The sequence below is a fragment of the Balaenoptera musculus genome, chromosome 13 (assembly GCF_009873245.2).
Source record: "Balaenoptera musculus isolate JJ_BM4_2016_0621 chromosome 13, mBalMus1.pri.v3, whole genome shotgun sequence".
NCBI lineage: Eukaryota > Metazoa > Chordata > Mammalia > Artiodactyla > Balaenopteridae > Balaenoptera > Balaenoptera musculus.
The window spans coordinates 39,760,479-39,781,175 of record NC_045797.1 but is presented as its reverse complement, the minus strand read 5'-3'; the positions used below and the strand labels follow the sequence as shown (position 1 = coordinate 39,781,175).

Genomic DNA, 20,697 nt, shown 5'->3' with positions numbered 1-20,697 from the left:
TCAGTGTGAAAAAGCCAGCTGGAGGTATCATAATCATGTCAATATACCAGTCAGCAAGAAAACCTCCAAGGCGATTGTTTCTATTTAGATATAATATTACATGGATTGAAAACTGCTGCTCCTACAAACTTCTGAGTGATATTACCATGTTTTCATACTTTTATACAATCAACTAATAAAAATATGTGTATATATATATGCATAAATATTGTATATTTACATATATAAATATATATAATTGTACAAAAGAAAATAAAATTCATCATTCAGAACATATGCAGAATCAGAAATTACTTAATTACCTGTACTACAAAAGATGGAATCTTAGGGCTCTGAGAGACTGTGAGAGGTTAAGTAAAGCAGATCAACTCACTTGCTAAGAACTGAGGTGAAATTCATCCAACAAAGACTGCTGTTTTCTCTCAGCAGAAAATTCTCCAACCTTAGAGAGCCTCTCTTTAGGTCTACCTTGATATCATGTGTGGTGTCCCATGTTCTTCCTGGGTACCAATGTCTTGCTCAGTAATCACTTAAGCTCCCTTCTATTGCTCAAAAACAGTGAAAAACAGAAAAGAGTTTCACTACCACCATGTAATATTCTTACGTATTCAGAGCTAGTGGCCATAGATAAGTGGAACAGAAAATGTAACAAGATGGAGAAAATTTTATTTTCTATATCTCCTCTAGGGGAGAGAAATATATGTGGTAAAAAAAAATACTTTGCTAACCCCTGGGATAATGGTGAAAGAAGTGAGGCAGGCATTCTACAGTAACAATAGATAGTTGACAAGCTACCCTCCAAGAAGATTCAAATCTGGTCAACTGTAGACCTACCTGTGCTGAGAGAGGATGCACATTTGGAGCAAAAACTGGATTGTTCAGGATGTTAGAAAAGGATTGAGAATTGCCACAATAATCTCCTTCTCCTGCCTTCCCCTACATAGCACAGTGCTTTTACCCTAGTTAACTGTGGAACAAAGCCACCAAGTTATTATCCTGCCAAGCAAGCCTACATGTCTTAGTCCAGCCACCTGGCTGAGTAGCCGCGAAACTTGATGACTTTGAATAAGGAACCTGAACCTTCTTTGCCTAGCTCTGAACTAAGCACACTTGATATGAATCAATGATTTCTAAAATTTTTTAAGTTAAAAATTCTTGATTCAAATGAAAACTTACCATTAAAAAAAAATAAAAATAATAGTGACAAACTCTGAATGACAGGTGAAAATGGAGGAGAGTGATAGTAAAGAGCCTCAAACATTCTGAGTGTCCCTGGGGGAATGCCATGGAACCCCTGGTGCTCTGGGGAGAAGGGTTACAAACTACCAGACTACATGATCACAAAAGCTTCCTCCAGTTCTGAAATTGTAGGAGTCTCTTAAACCTTTCCAAAAGAATGAAGTGGTTAATTTTAGAGTGGGAGTGACATTGGCAAAATGGCAGAGTAGACAGCTCCAAGCTCTCATTTCCCCACAAAAAAACATTGAAAAACAAGAAGAAATTGTTAGAGTCAACTTTATCAGAGCTCTGGAAAACAGTCAAAGGTTTATAGCAACTAAGTGGATGTCGAACAAAAAAAAAGGCAACTTTGAGACAGTAGGAAAGCTTTGTGGCATTTTTACTCACTCACGCCCCATCCCCTCCCCAGAATGGTGGTGGTATCAAAGCAGCAGCAGTTCAGATTCCCACCATAGGACCCTGGTCCCTGGTTCAGCAGGGAGCAGAGTAGAAATTATCCACCAAGTGTGACCTGAAGGACTAGTACAAGGTGCTCACCTCTGTTTCACCTAACTAGAAAATCAGGCCGTAAAAACAGTTGGTATTGCTCAAAAACACGGCAAGCCAAACTAACAAACCTCAGTTGCCTGGGGCAAAGGATTATAGTCAAAACATACAAAAGACCACCTAAGGCCTGAGAACAAAAGCTGGGGAGAGTTTCTTTAGTAAATTAGAACATGTAAAAGCAGGCATATATGCAGCGAAATACAGAAAATCATGTGCATGTCCAGAGTATCATGAATGCTCAGAGATGACTTGAGAATACACTAAGCTTTTACATCAGACCAATCCCTACACTCAGTGCAAGCCTGACTGAGTGCTGAAGGAGTGCCCTGGCATAGAGTCAACCTGAAAATACCTGGAGAGGTGTTGTTTGTTCAGCACTGGCACTCAAGGAAATCCATGTCAAACTTCTAGCTGAACATAAGCTAAGGTATAAAGACCACAGTGGCCACACACAACAAGGAATACAGCCTTTGCAAAAACAGTCTGGGGAAGTCATCAAACAAATGAACTACTACAGCATTCAGCAAACAAAAAAATCATCAAACCTTAGGGAAAGGGGGTGAATCTGATTTCCAGATTGCAGGAGATGAGAGAGAGAAAGGGGCAGAAAAAAATATTTGAAGAAATACTGGCTGAAAAGTTCCCAAATTTGATGAAAAACATGAATCTATGAAGCCATGAAGCTCAACAAATCCCACATAGGATAAACTCAAAGAGACATACCCTGAGACACATTAGTTGGCCACAAAACAATCCTCAATAAATTTTAAAACATTTAAATCATACAAAATATATTGTCTGATCACAATGAAGTTATAGTTTTGTAGGAAAAGTGGAAAATTCGCCAATATATGGAAAGCACACTCTTAAGTAACCATTGGGTCAAATAAAAAATCACAAAGGCAATTAGAAAATAATTAGAGATGAATTAATTAAAAAAAAAAAAACTTATGGAGCAGAAGAAGAAACATCTGGGCAGCAAGTCCAAAGGTGTTAACTGTCTTGTCTGTGCTGAAGTCATCATGGCTCAGCAGGACTGAATTCAGCAAGAGAATGCTGTGCAGAACCCTCTGGTCTCTGAGCATCTGGAGCTCTCAGTTCTGTGCAAAGAGTATGCTGAGGATGACAGTGTCTAGCAGCATGAGATCAAGGACCTCCACGAAAAGTAGTCGTATATTGGCAAGATCAGGCCTGATGGGAACTGCTTCTACTGAGCTTTCAGATTCTCCCACTTGGAGGCACTGCTGGATGACAGGAAGGAATTGCAGTGGTTCAAGGATATGCCTGTTACGAGCAAAGAGGACCTGGTGTCCCAGGGCTAGGTCCACTGTTGAGGCTTTCCACAACATATCCATGAACTTGACTGAGCAGGTAGAGAAGCGGACCTCAGTAGCAGACCTGTTGGTCTTCTTCAAAAACCAGAGTACCTCTGATTACCTGGTGGTCTATCTGGGGCTGCTCACCTCAGCTACCTGCAGCTTAAGAGCAAGTTCTTCAAGCACTTCATGGAAAGTGGGAAAACTGTCAAGGAGTTCTGCCATCAGGAAGTGGAAGCCATGTGCAAGGAGAGTGACCACATCCACATCATCACACTGACTCAGGCACTCAGCGTCTTCATCCAGGTGGAGTACATGTCCTGCAGTGATTATGGCACTACTGACACACACATCTTCCTCAAGGGCTTAGAACCTAAGGTCTAACTTCTCTACTGACCTGGACACTATGATATCATCTATAAAAAGGGTTGGCTCCGGCCTGCTACTGCACTGCCTGCCCTCCCCTCTGCCAGGTGCTAGACATGTACAGAAGGTTTTCTGTGGTTTTAGAATGGTCATATTTTACTCTTCCTATTTTCCCTGTCATAAAATCTTCCACATTTTATTAAAGGGGATGCTGGTGGTAAAAAACCAAAACCAAAAACAAACAAAACTCATGGGATGCAGTGAAGGCAGTATTCAAAGGGAAATATATAACTATAAACATTTACATTTAAAAAATCGATCTCAAATCAATAAACTAACTCTGTACCTTAAGAAAGTAGAAAAATAAGAGCAAAGTAAAACCAAAGCTAGCAGAAGTAAGGGAGTAATAAAAATCAGAGTGGTATAAATAACAGAGAATAGGAAAACAATAGATAGACTCAATGAAATTGAAAGTTGGTTCTTTGAAAAGGTTAACAAAATTGACAGATCTTTAGCTAGACTAACAATAAAAAAAAGAAAGAGGACACAAATAACTAAAATCAGAAATGAAAGGGGATATTATAAATGATTTTACAGAAATATAAAGGATTGTAAGAGAATACTATGAACAATTTACTCCAACAAATTATATAGCTTAGATAAAATGGACAAATTCCTAGAAACACAAATTATCTAAACTCAGGAATAGAAAATCTCAACAGACCTATAACAAGTAAAGAGATCAAGACAGTAAACAAAACCCTCCCAATGAAGAAAAGTCCAGGACCAGTTGGCTTCACTGCTGAGTTCTACCAAACATTTAAAGAATTAACAACAATTCTTCTCAAACTCATGAAAAAAATAGAAAGGGATGGAACACTTCCTAACTCACTCTATAAGGCCAGCATAACCTCAATACTAAAGCCAGATAAAAGACATCAAAAGCAAAGAAAACTACAAATCAATATTGTTTATGAATATATATGCGAAAACCCTCAATGATATTATCAAACAAAGCCAACAGCATATCAAAATAACTATGTATCATGACCAAGTGGGATTTATTTCAGAAATGCAGAGTGGTTACACATGAGAAAAATCAATCAATGAAATACACCACATTGATGAATGTGGGGGGAAAAAAACACATGATCATCTCAATCAACCCAAAAAGGCATATGACAAAATATAATACTCTTTCATGATAAATCACTCAGAAAACTAGAAATAGAAGGAAACTTCCTCATCATGATAAAGGGCATTTATGAATACCCACAGCTAACATCACACTCAGCAGTGAAAGACTGAAGGTTTTCTCCCTAAGATCGGGAAGAAGACAATGATGCCCACTTTCACTATTGCTATTCAACACTGTACTGGGCAATTGGACAAGAAAAAGAAATAAAAGTCAACCAAATTAGAAAGAAAGAAGTAACACCTCTATTCACAAATGGCATGATTCTATATGTAGAAAATTCCAAAGAACGTACAAGACAGTTACTAGATCTAATAAATGAATTTAGCAAAGTTGCAGAGTACAAGATCAACACACAAAAATTAGCTGTGCTTCTGTACACCTGCAATGAATAATCCCAAAAGGAAAGTAAGAAGCAATCCCATTTACAGTAACTTCTGAAGAATAAAATATTTAGGAAAACATTTAACCAAAGAGATGAAAGACTTGTAAACTGAAAACTACTAAACGTTGCTGAAAGAAAAGGAAAGACATCCTATGTTCATGAGTAGAAAGGCAATACTGTTAAGATGGCAATACTACTCAAAGCAACCTACAGATTCAATGCGATCCCTCTCAAAATTACAACAGGCTTTTTTGCAGAAATGGAAAAGCTGATCCCTCAAATTCATATGGAAGTGCAAAGGGCTCCAAATAGCCAAAATAATCTTGAAAAGAACAAAGTCAGAGGACTCAAATTTTCAATTTCAAAACTTACCATAAAGCTACAGTGACCAAAGCAGTTTGATAATGGCTTAGGGGTAGACATAAACACCAATGGAATAGAACTAAAAGTCCAGAAATAAACGCATACATCTAAGGCTGCTTTAACTTTTGACAAGGATGCCAAATCTACTCAAAAGGGAAAAGAACAGTCTTCAACAATAGTGTTGGTACAACTGAATTTCCACATTCAAAAGAATGAAATTGGGCCCCTATTTCACATCATATACAAAAATTAACTCAAAATGGATCAGTAATCTAAATACTAGAGCTAAAAGCATAAAAGTCATAGTGGAAAACATAGGGGTAAATCTTCATGACTTTTGATTTGGCAATGAATTCTTAACAATCACACTAAAAGTATGAGAAACAAAAGGAAAAATAAATAAATCAGACTTCATCAAAATTAAAAACTGTGCGGCAAAGGACATTATCAAGAAAGTAAAAAGTCACCTTACAGAATGGGAGAAAATATTTGTAAATCTTACATTTGATAAGGGTATAAGATCTAAAATAGACAAATACCCACTACAATTCAACAACAAAAAGACAAACAGCCAATTCAAAAATTGGCAAAGAACTTGAATAGACACTTCTCTGAAGATGATATACAAATGGCCAATCACGTGAAAAGATGCTCCGCATCATTAATTACTAGGGAAATGCAAATGTAAATCACAGTGAGATACCACTTCACACCTACTAAAATGGCTCTAATTTAAAAAACAGAAAATCACAAGTGCTGGCAAAAATGTAGAGAAATTGGAACCTTCATACACCGCTGAGGGAAACGTAAAATGGTGCAGCTGCTTGTGAAAAACAATTTGGTGGTTCCTCAAAAATCTCAACATGGAATAACCATATGACCTGGCAATTCCACTCCTAAGTATGTACCCAAAAGAATTCAAAACAGGGACTGAGACAAATACTTATGTGCCAGTGTTTATGGAAGCATTATTTATAATAACCCAAAGTATCCATCCATGGGTTAATGGATTAACAAAATGTAAGATATAGCCATCCCTCGGTATCCTTGGGGGGATAGGTTCCAGGACCCTCTATGGATACCAAAATCCATGGATGCTCAAGTCCCTTATTAACAATGGTGTACTATTTGCACATAACCTATGCACGACCTCCTGTATTCCTTAAATCATCTCTAGATTACTTATAATACCTAATACAATGTGAATGCTATGTAAATAGTTGCTGGCATGCAACAAATTTAATTTTTGCTTTTTGGAACTTTCTGGAATTTGTTTTTTTTAGTATTTTCGATCCGTGGTTGGTTAAATCTGAGGATATGGAACCCACAGATATGGACTGACAACTGTATACTCACAATGGAATACATTTAATCATAAAAAAGAATAAGTTCGAATACATGCTGCAACATGTATGAACCTTGAAAACATGCTAAGTGAAATAAGCTGGAGACAAAAAGACAAATACTGTATGATTTCAGTTGTATTAAATATCTAAAATAGGTAAATTCATAGAGATAGAACATAGATTAGATGTTACCAGGGATTGGGTGGTGGGAGGAATGCTGAGTGGTTGCTTACTGGTTACAGAGGTTCTGCTTGGATTGAGGAAAAAAACTGGAAATAGATAGTAGTAAATGATTGCACAACATTGTGAATGTAATTAATGTCAGTATATTGTACACCTCAAAAATGGTTAAAATGGCAAATTTTGGAATATACATTCTACCACAATAAAAAAATTTAATAGGGTGAGATTTGAGGAGGCTGCTTAATATTCCTTAGTGCTTCAGTTTTATTTCTGTTTTGAGTCACTGGGTTAGTGGTGCCTCTTTAGTATATCCAATAATCTAGCAAAGTCTGCTTAAGCCAGCACAAGAAAATCTATGGAAGAAGAAGCAAAGTGTGTGTATGTATATATGTATGTGTGTGTGTGTGTGTGTATTATGGCCTAGTCTTTTGCATTCAGAAATACAATTAGTTATCCATAAAGCAACATAGAAATGAATAAAATTAATGTACAAATATAAACACTACATATAAACACATAGGGTAAAGGGTGTACAATGTTTTTGATGCAATAAAGGTTCTGTTATTATAATTTTGCATGGGTTTTCCTGCTTTTTCAACACATATTGTGTCTAATCTTTTCATGATTTTTTCCTTCTTGTTTATTTTTTTCTATAGTGTTCAAATGTTAAATATGACATCAACACTATTTTGTTGCTTAGAAGCAATGTTTCAATGAACTCCATCAAGATTCTCTTCCTTGTCTTATTTGAAGTCTACCACTGCTGAAATGTCTCCTGCATTCTCCTGTCTTCTGAGGGCATCCTTTTCTTCTGGGTTTCCCCATGAGTTTGAACTCCAATCTTTGCCCACCCCAAGCTACTCCTGATTAACTTTGCTCTTTCTGAGTAAATAGGTCAGCACAGAACAACCTGACTTTAAAAAGCATCATTTTTCTGTAAAACCTAACATAAGCTAAATAAAATTTTATTATTCAACACAACAAAACCCTCATTAGGAATGCAGAACTGATTTTTTTTCATGGTCTACATATGCATAGTGAGGTAAGAGAGTGGAGAAGAGAATCATCTGCATATCATTGGTCAGGCTCCAAATAGCCATGATATTCAGTGGACAGCTTTAGGGGGAGGCAGAGATATCTGAAACAGGGGTTGATGGCGGGAATAGAAAGAGAAGGAATGTAAGTGACACTGGTGAGGGATAACTACAATATCTATCAACTGATTAGATGTATGAAATATGGAAGAAGGCAACTCAAAGCTCACAGAGACTGGAAGAAGGTGAAAGAAACCAGTTGTTTTCAGTATGAGAACAGAATGGAGGAAAAGGGAGTTTGAGGTTCTAATGGGATAGAACCTTAAATAGGAAGAGTTTAAGTAGAACATTGACATTCAAAAACTGAAAATCTCAGGAGAGAAGACAGAGCAAAGGACTCAAAGAGGCAGCAAGTGACATGGAAAAGGACCAATTTTAGAGGTAGTAGGACCTAAAGGATAGCATGGAAGGCAAGCACAGAGTGAGGGGCAAAAAAATATTCCATAGAATGTAAGGTGGGAGGAGTGACTTGGATTTGGGAGATAAGGGGTTATGAATAATATTTAAGAAAGTTATTTCTTTGTGGTTATGGAACTGGGAGTCACACAGCAATGGAATGAAGGTGGTGAAGTAGGCAGGGGTGTCAAAATACAGGCAATTCCTTCCCAAAGGCTAATAATGAAAAGAAAAACAACACGAGGAAAATGGCCTGTAGAGGTAACAAGACAGAATGAGGGTTTCTATTTTATTAATATTTTTAAATATAAAGGTGGAGGTAAAACTCGCAGAGAAGTAAATCAATTCATGGGAAGAGAAGGGCTAAATTGAAGGGGGCAAGAAAATGGAGTAGAAGACAATAACTGAAATCCAGGACAAAGCTGAAAACCTAGCCTTGGGAAGAGGAAAACAACTTCTAAAACAGAGACAGGAGAAATGAAAGCCTAAATAAAAGAAGACACAGACGAATCACCCAGAATGACTTCAACAGCCTCAATTCAGCAGGCCCAACGTCCTCTGATGAAAATGAAGAGAGAAGAGGGGGCTTTGGGGTTCAAAGGCAGAAAAGTGATTTGAAAGAGAAAGTCAGCAAGATAAGGAGGAAACAAGAGATGAATAAAGGAACTACTAAAACAATAAGCAGATGCCCTCTTGGAAGTAATGGAAGTTCAAGGGAAGCCTCGATTTCATTAAAGCAGGCGTTGAGAGATTCACATGTAGAATAAATGAAGGATGGTGTAGCATTTGCTCATGAGAAAAACAAGGCTCCTAAGAGATAGGCAGAGGGGCAGAACAGGAGAGGAACCCAGGACACTGGGTAGAACTGTGGGGATGGAATGAGATAGAGAAGTTTTGTACCTGCTAGGAAAAGCCGTGGCTATCTTACTTACCAGCATGACTCTCCAAAACTGCGTGGAATTTCATTAAAGATGTGGGATTCAGTAAAGGAAAGGCTATCTGGTTCATGATTGGCAAATGATACTTGCCACCTCTTCCCCTAGGCTCAGGAGAGGAATGTGTGGTGCTGAAAGGGACAGATTTTGTTTTCACTCCTGTTGGCTGCCGGCATGGGGCCCAGCAAAAGCAGAGTCACGCAAGTGCAAACTTGCTGCTTTTTAAGCAACGAGCTGGCAGGGAAGAGATCCTCTCTTTATCATGTATTTATTTATTTATAATTTGTATAGCATCCATATCCAAATGGATTTGAGGCAGTTCGCAATAAAAACACATGTACACATGTCACAAGATACTTAAACTAAAGGTCAGAGAGAGCCTAGAAAAAGGAGGATAGCTCTTGCAGCGTGTTGTTCTGCAGGAAAATAACTAGGAAGAAGAGACGGCAGCCTGAGGACAAATGTTTCTCAGGGGCGCTCTCCCATTGCTGGTTTTGTCCATGACAACCACCAGAGAAAACCTTTCATCTTGGAGTATGCCCAAACCAAAGGTCCCAAGCCCAGAGAGAGAAGAGTAGGGTCTGGTGCTCAGGGAGAAGACGCTGTCAAGTATATGTGCATTGTTCCCACTGCCTTCAGCCCAGGAGGGAACACTGCTGGGGTGTGAATGGATTTCCTGATGTCAGCAGAGGGGACCAATCCACCTCTGTCTCCAGGAGACTTGTCAGATGAGACTCTCGAATGCCAAAGTCAGTGTAAGCTAAAGGCAAAATGTCTAGACCCCAGGGCCTTGGAATCAGCTCCATTTCACTGCTTCCTTTACACACAGCCTCTTCTTCACATGCATTAAAGCCTCACCAAGGCTGGTTTCTAGGTCTGCACAAAAGACCATTGAATGCCATGCAAGAAGTCCTCACTCTCTAAGAATCCTACTGGAGCAGCACCGCCGTGACCACACACAGGGCAGCCACAATGACCGCGTGGGACGCAGAGGCCTGCCAGCCAGTCCCAACGGGTGTCTGTAACCTCGCTTCGTACACCCACACAAGGCAGCTTTCTTTTGATACAGGGCAGGATGCTGCTCTAAGAAATTTCAGAGAGAGCCCTTCTCTCCTCACTCTCTACCCCCTGCCAGTGTCCACCTGAAGCTGACCACAGCTGGAGCATTTTCTCACAGGCCATAAAGAGTTGGCAGTGGCAGGTAAGGACTAACAATCTGATACCTTCTGTGACACAGACACACTCTCCATAGTTGGCTGTTGCTGCTACTGGGGTTTTTTATAAAATGGGCAATGCAGATGGGTTAAGGGATTTCACTTACAGTATCTTGAATCTTTTGCTAGTAATATCCAGAGGCAGATATGTTTATTAGTGAAAGAAGGAAGTAAATAAATAAACAGAAAAAGGCATAGAGTACTTACAGCAGAAGAGAAGAAGTGTAAAGACATCCGTCAGAACTTTTTTACTAATTTAGTTCTGTTCCTGTTTGAGTGAAGAAAATGGCTCTCCATTGTGCTTGACACAGCTGAGGACATCTGATGGATTAGAAGTGTTCTAGGACAATGATATCTCTGGTAAATGCAAAGATCTAGGTGCCACTGGCATAGAGAAGAGCCAAGTTTTGGCCCACTCATGCTTTTCCTCACTGTGGCCTTTCCTAGGACTGAAGAAATGAGTCTCATGGGAATTGGCAGAGTGATTAGTTTGGACCAGCCTCATCAACAGTGTAGGTCACAACTTGGTCAGTTCAGGCCACTCTGTTTGTCAACTCTCAAGGTCAAAGAGTTGATAAGATGGGATATCACAGTGCCTCCATCAAGGGGTCTAGTTTTCAAGCTGTATGTGTCCACGATTTACCCTATTTCTCTGGCAGCTTGAGCATTACACTACTTCCTTGTTCTCACAAGGAGACGAAAATGGAGGGAAGACATTACAATCTCAAGTGTCTGTGGAAATCATCCACTGTAGCTGTTTTATTCAGGAGGGATGTGCTTCCTGCCCCCATTATTCTAGGCAATTGGGTATTAACTTTCACTATATTTGCTACACTAATGGTTTCTCCTAATAGCCCCACCCACCCTAACCACTAGTTGAGTTCAAATGCCTTGACATCTGTCTCCATAACTTTAGTCTTTCTCTCCACCCAGCCTGAGTGAGAGGCTTGCCTTCCTTCCATTCCGTGTCATGATCTACAGTAATAGGTTCAAGAGGGCGGAAACTTGGTTCCAGCCTCCCTGATGCTTTGACTCACCCTCGTAAAAAGTTATTGGTGTCAGCACTGGTCTAGCAATTGCCTCTCCCCCCACGCCCCCTGGCTTGAATAATTTTACTTCCCCCTGCTGCACCATACAATAAACTCTAATGAGCTCTCACATTCCTTCGTCAAGCACCCGCTACCACCATGTCAAACAAGGAGAGAAAAATAACTTCCTGCTGAAAATCCACATGGCCATGAAGTTCTAAGCAACTTAAGTAACATGCAGAAGCAGGTCACACCTTACAGAGAAGGGCATCCATCAAGTATAGGAAAAAGAGAGAATATGATCTATGTGCAGGAGAAGCATCAGCCCCAGTCCCCAAAAAAGGGCGAGGGGAAAAAAAACAAACAAAGGGAACTTGAGAACCTGAGCTGAAAATAACTTTTCAATATTTCGTCCTAGGATTTGTGTCACATACTTCAATATGTAACAGGAATCCCAATATATATGACCTGTTCACACTTTTATAGTTAATTTCACCAGGAAATGAACCAACATTCCTTAGCCCCCCACTGTGTGCTAGGCCTGATTATTTTACATTATCTAAGAGTGGAAATATGGGTTTAGAACCATTTCTCTCCCCTCTCCCAATACACATTTTCTGAATACTTCCATCAAATATATATATATATATGTATATATATATGTATATATATATACGTATATATATATATATATATATATATATACGTATATATATATATGCAATCACACCCCATAAAGACATATAGACACAATTGCACATTCAGTTTCCTTTTTTATCTCTTTGTCCCTTTTCCCAGCTCACACCAGGTTGATTTCGGCTTAGAATACTCCAAGGGCTATGGGATGGAGAGGTGATCAGCTCTGCTTCTCAAACTACCATACAACCACTGCAATGATTGTCCTGCATGGGACCCCATACTTCTTGCACGAAGAAGGATATGACTCGGCAGCTGCCTAACCTGGAGCTCCCTGTGGAGGTCATGCTTTTCCTCCTTGGGCCTCCTGGGCCATAATGACCCCATGAGCACTCACTACCCCTCTTGCTTTCTAAACTTTCACATACTTGTTAATTTCTTCCTTGTGTATCTCCCTGTGGTAATAGCTGAAAAGCTCTTTGAATATTCTTCAAGGTTTTCGTACTTTCAAAGGGATAGCTGGAGATAGAGCACATCCAGGTAAGAATACCCCATAGGCCCTGGACAAGGAAGAAATACATTCTGAGTAGAATTAGCAATGTCCATGCAGAAGAGGAGGAGAGGTAAACCAAGATTCTTATCTCACGGACCACTTAGTATGTGAGGGGGTGAGCTCAGAAAGCAAAGAAACTTAACTGTGGGCACTCAGCAACTAACTGGGAGAGCCAGAGGGTGAACATAACGCTTTCTGATTTCAATTGCAACACTGGCTGCATTAAACTCCACCCTTCTAAGTTGGCCTCCTGGCCTGTAATATATGCTCTAATTAATCCTTGCTACACCTGGCTTCTAGGTTCATCATAGAAAATCACTTTCCTCTAGATATCACCCATTTGAAATTTCAATGGCTCCAAAGCCAGTTACTTATAGCTGAGAGTCTCAGGTGTTTCCCCCGCCTCTGTACGCCTGATGGGTGATGTTCATGCGTATGGCACTGGATTTCTTGTGTTGACACAATAAGCCTTGTAGCTCTAAAGCCACCTTTTTTCTTACCATTCAGTGATTGCACTTGTATGCAAAAGAATGTGAGTGACACTGCTTACCCAAGTAATCAGTTACCTGCTTCGGTAGGAAGTCAAGTCATATATATATATATATATATATATATATATATATATATATATATATATATATATATGCTCTCCATCTGCTGAAGCCCCTGCCTCAAGTACTTCTGGAAACTTCCAGAGTATCTCACAGCATCTGAGCTGTTCTTTGTGCTTCAGTCTTTCCAGCTACTCTCTTAAGGACAGTAATTCTCTTTCAGTTGTCCTTTACTGGTGAGGAGGTATGTGGCATTCTCTCCATTCTGCGTGGCATTCTATTAGAGGACCCCAAAGGCAATGTTCTTTGAGCCCCAATACGGGATGTGTATTTATAGCCTCTGTCATCTCAGGGCCCAGATATGCATCATGGGGCTGGATCAGAAGCAGATTCCAGGAGCGGCCGCCATGCGAACACAGGCTCCCGTCTGATCATGAAGGCTTTGGCACAGTCTCACTCGCTGTATGCTGGATTTATTCACCCTTAGATTGATGGCCTTCAACCCCACCCAATGGATGTAATGGATATGGTACTGCATGTTACTCATTCTGTCCCACTAATTGGCCATGCTGGCCCAGTCATGCCTAAATTCCAGCAACGGACAGTAGAAGACTTCATGGTATGCTAAGATTCCTACCACACATGATTATAAAAGTAGCAACTTTAATTTACATAAAGCAAATGTAGGTCAAAGAAAATCTCTACTAGTTAGTCTTCCTAGAATCAAATTACTGATACACCTCACAATGGATTATGACAGGTCAGCATGTTGCAATACTAAAGTAAAAGTGGCTGGCCCATAGGAGGAAAGCAAAACCATCACCCAGCAATTTCCAAAGTGGACATGCCCAGCATCATTTTCCATTACTTTTTGCTTAGGGGCTGCACTTTAGTCCATGGTTGGAGCACTGCCCTGGCAAAGGTAGTGCTCTCATCATTTCTGCACCATTCATAATGGTGTTCCCAAAGCCTAAAAACACTCCCCACACTGTTCCCACTTAGGGAATGCCTGTCGAATGTTAACCACCATTCAAGGCCCGAATGCTGCCTCCGCCAGGAAGCATTCCCTGATGACATCCATCTACACTCTTCACCATCAAGTAAACCTGAAAGTCGAAAGTGCTCCTTGAGCACAGAGACTATATTAAATGGCAAGCAGTATGTGTCATTTGGTTGTTTGAAATGCTAAAATGAAATAAATTAGATGGTTATACTGGGCCTTTAGAGTCCAGAGTTGAATTCCATAATGTTGCATTTTCTTTGTTAAATTTCCTTTCTATAGTGAACAGTACAAAATAAAATTTCTCATAACCATATCTGTGAAAAAAATATTATACTACATTGTAGGAATCTGAACAGTTTATGCATTCATGTCTCTATATGTAGGTGCTTTCACAGGCTCAATAAATATTTTTTTCAAAAAAATAAATGTAGGTTATATAGGAAATATCATTTATACTTACAACATAAAAGTTGATATAATAATTCCAGAATATATAAAACTCATACATCTCTATCTATTGATCTATTTATCTAAAGAGAAGTCTAGTAGATTCATGGCTGAAAATACTACCCACCCATGCTCTGCAGTGAACAGAAGTGGAATGGTCTATAAGGTAACCAGGTTGTCTGAAAGCAAAGTAGATTCTCTGTAATTCCCATTTTTATAGAAATTTATAATGCCACATGAATCCTAGTGGTGTAATAGCCACCACCTCCTCCTTATACTTCACACTGGAGTTGCTTTTGTGCCTTTCTTTTGGGAGAGGTAAATTTGAGGGTAGTAGCCACTATTTACAGTAAAAGGCTGTTATAGCGTTTTTCAAGGAACCAAAACAAAAAAACGTTCTAAGCGGGGATGTGGTAAAAGGAAGAAACAGTGTACCTTGGGGAGCTTCTCAAGGGCTTTCAGAATTGAATAGCTTCCTTGGGGGATAAAAAACTAGAGTTGGGATGAAAGGAATGAGATTTTTCTTGTAACTTTTTGACTAAAAGAATAAAGGTAGTCAAATGGACTGTAATTTGTTCCAGGAGAATACATCATCAACCACACATATTTACTGAGCTCTGATGATGTCATCCTGGATCCCAGCCATGCTGCTCTGAATCCCACACGTCCTGGACTGAGCTCCAGGAAGACCAGACCACCTTTTGCAGAGCCGCTGCCCATCCCCAGGATTCCCCTGCCTCTGAATTAACTGTGTTCTTAAACACACATGCTCTTAGGGATGGAGTCTTTCAGAGTCATCTAGTCCATTGCTTTGCATTCTTCAATTATCCATCAATATTTATTGAGGGCTTACTATGAGCACAGCAGAGTGGGGACCTAAAGGTGTTTGCAACATATTGAGAGTTTATAACCAAGCTGGGGTGATCCTCTGCTATGAAAGTTCCAGTTTGCCTTAAAGGAAAAAGAGAGAGGGGAGAAAAGGGGAGGAGAAGGCAGGAAAAGGGAGGGGAGGAGAGGCAAGAGGAGATTTGACTATTAATCATGAGGAGTTGCTAAACCTGAGGTGCACCTTCACAGGGTGATGGGAGGATTCCTGGAGGAGGCAGACGGGTTAGACTTGTAAGAAGAACACTGAAGAGCCTTTGACCTTGACTGACAGCCTGACAGTTCAGCTCAAACAGCATTTCCCACACTGGTCTGCAGTACATTTCGTGGGAATTATGAAGGTGTGACCAAAAGAGGGAAGGGGAAGGAGGGCTGCAAATCAAGTAAGAGTGGAAGAACCTGGATTCACCAGATTTTTTCTTTTAAGGCAGAAGCACATGGTCTTTTAATATGCTGAAAGTCACTGTGAATCTGCAGGAAAGGGGTGTAGGAAATAATATTTCCCAAATTTATTTAATGGAAAGAAAGTTTTTCAGTGAAGTCAGTCACAAGACTAGTGTTAAATAAGCCACAGTATGGGAAATGTTGCTAGTGCATGTAAGTGACTTACACCACGACTGACAAGGTAGAAAAGTCATTCTCCTTGGGCTTCTCCTATGGTGCAAAGGAATAACTCTTGGATCAGCTCTGAGTCCAAGACTTCTCTGACATAATCCCTTCTTTGCCTCTTGATATGAATTTTGCCTTCTAACGTAAAGCAGCAAAAGCACTGTTTCTGCTGACCAATGACAGCTTCAGTTGCAGCAGGAGAGAGAAGAATCTGACACATAACATTTGGGGGCCTTCAAAGAGCACTGCTTACTAGTTAACCTCTTGGGGGCAGGCAGGAGTTACTGCCTCTAGGCATTAATATAGCTGGGGAAATATCCGTTCCTAACACCATCAGTATATTAAGAAAATATATTGCAGATAAGTTCTTTTAATTCAAGGTACCATCAGACTGAAATGCTGCACAATTCCTGTGCTGCCTCCAAATTAAGTGGCTGGAGGCAATTTCCATTCTATTTTAAATTTTGTCTTTTCTACCAATAGCACAGGACATCCCTCCCTGCTCCATTACCATGGATGGTGCCGGTTTTTGACTTTGATTTCCAAGTCAGCTTTTTAAGACATCGTGTTCATGCAAGTGGACTCAAGGCCTTCAGAAGTAGGTCAGGCATTTGCTGGAGGTCATTACAAGGCTACAAAATAGAGCATGCTTAATTCTGTTATTTCTGAAGATTTTTTTCTCCTCTCTCATGTGCATAGAAGACAATCAGTACTTAATTAAATTTTGGAACTGTTCCTGAAAATTTCAGACTGTCAAAGATGCCTGTGACCTCCTTTCACCCCAGTCACCCAAGAGAGGTTTAAACAAAAGCATGTAAAAGGAACAAAGTGGGTTTGTCCACCAAAGACATGAGAAACTACATCAATTGTTGCATTTTTATTTCAAACCCTGATGCTTGAAACATTCCAGCAAGAAGATCCTCAGTACACAGAATTCATAGATGGAGTGATCTAGTCATGAGTTCGATCTTTGCAATTTACATAGAGGTGGAGTGACTTAACTGAGATAACTGATAATGCAATGCTATTCCAATAAACATTCAGGTTAGAACTCAGGAGGAGTTTAGCAGGAGCATTAACTAGATAGGGAGTAGACTCTGTTGCGGCCAGGTCCTGCCCTCCAAGACAAAGCACTCATTTCCCCAGCAGCTGGGTACGTGGTTAGTGACAGCCGGAAATCCCTTCTGAGAGTCCTTGGCTGAAGAGAGCCACCTCATCAAGGTCAGGTCCTGTTCCTGAAACCACCACATCCAACACGAGCTCTAAAGAACCTTCCCCTTGAACCAACTGGAGACACTATACAGGACCATCCCAGCTGCCGAGTGCTCCAAGGGATGAGATGAGGCCTTTGTTGTCATTGCTTTGTAATCCTGTTGCTCCTTTGGACCAGCCCTGCTCCCCTCGCTCCTCACAGGTCTTGTTCCTAGAACATTCCCCAATCAACCTCTTTCATGCTAATCTCCACCTCAAAGCCTGCTTCCCAGAGAATATCATCTGAAACAGAATTCAAAGCCTGAGGGTAGCTTTGAGGTCCCTATTCCAGTGTTGCAGGTGTCCTATAGCGCATGACTGGATGGGCTTGTGTGTGTGTGTGTGTGTGTGTGTGTGTGTGTGTGTATTTGTGTGTGTGTGTTTGTGTGTGTGTGTGTGTTTGTGTGTGTGTGTGTGTGTGTGTGTGTGTTAAAGTTTCCTGATGGTAAAATTTGTGAAAACAGACAGAGTAGAGTGCAGACAATTTAGATGTCAAGAAGAAATTCCCTGGCCAGAGCTGTCAGTTGTCCCTCTTCTGCCTCGCTGGATGGCAACACAGAAATATAAACTTGATAGAAGAAATAGAAGACAATGTTTTATTATGGCAAATTTCCTTTCAATGAGTAAGAAGGCATTTATCAAAATGAGCCTCGTCAACCTTCAGCTCCGGACTGCAGCCACTTATTAATGAAGGGGAGGAGACCATTTTTCATCTGCTGGGGACCTCTTATCAACTGATTTCATATGACTTACTGTGGGTTTTATTCAACAAGAATTATGAGCTGTTTCCATGCCTGCAGAGACCCAATATTTTTATTGTGTGGCATTGTCCCCAACTCTGCCCTAGTCCATCTTGACATTAAAACATGTTCACAGGGGCTTCCCTGGTGGCACAGTGGTTGAGAATCTGCCTGCTAATGCAGGGGACATGGGTTTGAGCCCTGGTCTGGGAGGATCCCACATGCCGTGGAGCAACTGGGCCTGTGAGCCACAACTACTGAGCCTGCGTGTCTGGAGCCTGTGCTCCGCAACAAGAGAGGCCACGATAGTGAGAGGCCCGCGCACCGCGATGAAGAGTGGCCCCCGCTTGCCGCAACTAGAGAAAGCCCTCGCACAGAAACGAAGACCCAACATAGCAATCAATCAATCAATCTTTAAAAAAAAAAAACAAACATGTTCACAGACACTGCCAATATAGCTTTATCTTATATCGACATTGTTACCCTCTCTCCATAAAAATCACACTGGCTCTGTCATTAGGTTATGAAAAGATATGAACTTGTCACATTTAAGTAGTGGAGAAATCGGCATTACATTTAAAACAGTATAAAAAAGCTTCTGGGTGTGTTCTGCAAACCTAGGTATGTGAAGGTGGCAAACAAAAAAGTCCAATACTGAGAATTCCAGGGACTGTGGCTTTGGTTTGCATGGATTCATTATTTAAACCAACCAGTGGCTAGTTTAATCATTTTAGAATAAACTTGATATAAGAATCAAGCAACTGAACAGAGCATCTCCTTCTGGTAGAAAGAATCACTAAACAAACTCAAGCATACATCTAAGGATACTGCTGGACAGAATCCTAGTAATGGCAGCTACATGTTCAGAAGGAATGATTTGCACCTGATAACTGATGGATAGCCTTCTTCTACAGAGGAAATACATATTTCTGCCTGATGTAGCAGGATCAGTGAAGGGCTTTACAAGTGAAGCCCCTTTTCCTTTAGTGTTTTCTTAAAATTATTTTATGCAATTAATATTTGAATGCAATTTGGTGATTTTAAAGAGCACATATAGTTATAGCTATGATTATTAAGCAAAAATTACGTATATAGAGTAGTATCCCTGCTTCTGCACTCCAATCTCATTTCCCTTACCAAAGGTAACCAGGATTATCATTTTGGCATGTATCATTTAAGGCTTTCTCTATATATTTATATACATAGGCTTAATTTTTGTCTTTTTTTAAAAAAATCTTTATTGGAGTATAATTGCTTTACAATGGTATGTTAGTTTCTGCTTTATAACAAAGTGACTCAGCTATACATATACATATATCTCCATATCTCCTCCCTCTTGCGTCTCCCTCCCACCCTCCCTATCCCATACCTCTAGGTGGTCACAAAGCACCGAGCTGATCTCCCTGTGCTATGCGGCTGCTTCCCACTAGCTATCTATTTTACATTTGGTAGTGTATATATGTCCATGCCACTCTCTCACTTCATCCCAGCTTACCCTTCCCCCTCGTGTCCTAAAGTCCATTCTCTACATCTGCGTCTTTATTCCTGTCCTGCCCCTAGGTTCCTCAGAACCATTTTTTTTTTTTTAAGATTTCATATATATGTGTTAGCATACAGTATTTGTTTTTCTCTTTCTAACTTACTTCACTATGTATGACAGACTCTAGGTCCATCCACCCTACTACAAATAACTCAATTTTGTTTCTTTTTATGGCTGAGTAATATTCCATTGTATATATGTGCCACATCTTCTTTATCCATTCATCTGTCGATGGACACTTAGGTTGCTTCCATGTCCTGGCTATTGTAAATAGAGCTGCAATGAACATTTTGGTACATGACTCTTTTTGAATTATGGATTTCTCAGGGTACATGCCCAGTAGTGGGATTGCTGGCTCATATGGTAGTTCTATTTTTAGTTTTTTAAGGAACCTCCATACTATTTTCCATAGTGGTTGTATCAATGTACATTCCCACCAACAGGGCAAGAGGGTTCCCTTTTCTCCATATCCTCTCCTGCATTTATTGTTTGTAGATTTTTTGATGATGGCCATCTGACTGGTGTGAGGTGATACCTCATTGTAGTTTTGATTTGCATTTCTCTAATGATTAGTGATGTTGAGCATCCTTTCATGTGTTTGTTGGCAATCTGTATATCTTCTTTGGAGAAATGTCTATTTAGGTCTTCTGCCCATTTTTGGATTGGGTTGTTTGTTTTTTTTATATTGAGCTGCATGTAAATTTTGGAGATTAATCCTTTGTCACTTGCTTCATTTGCAAATATTTTCTCCCATTCTGAGGGTTGTCTTTTGGTCTTATGTTTTCCTTTGCTGTGCAAAAGCTTTTAAGTTTAATTGGGTCCTATTTGTTTATTTTTGTTTTTATTTCCATTTCTCTAGGAGGTGGGTTTTGTCTT

At 40.0% G+C, this 20,697-nt stretch overlaps 1 pseudogene; it reads left to right on the top strand.

Annotated features, from left to right (window-relative positions):
* The first annotated feature begins 2,735 nt into the window (after window positions 1–2,735).
* LOC118905754 lies at window positions 2,736–3,581 on the top strand (annotated as a pseudogene).
* Window positions 3,582–20,697: the final 17,116 nt, after the last annotated feature.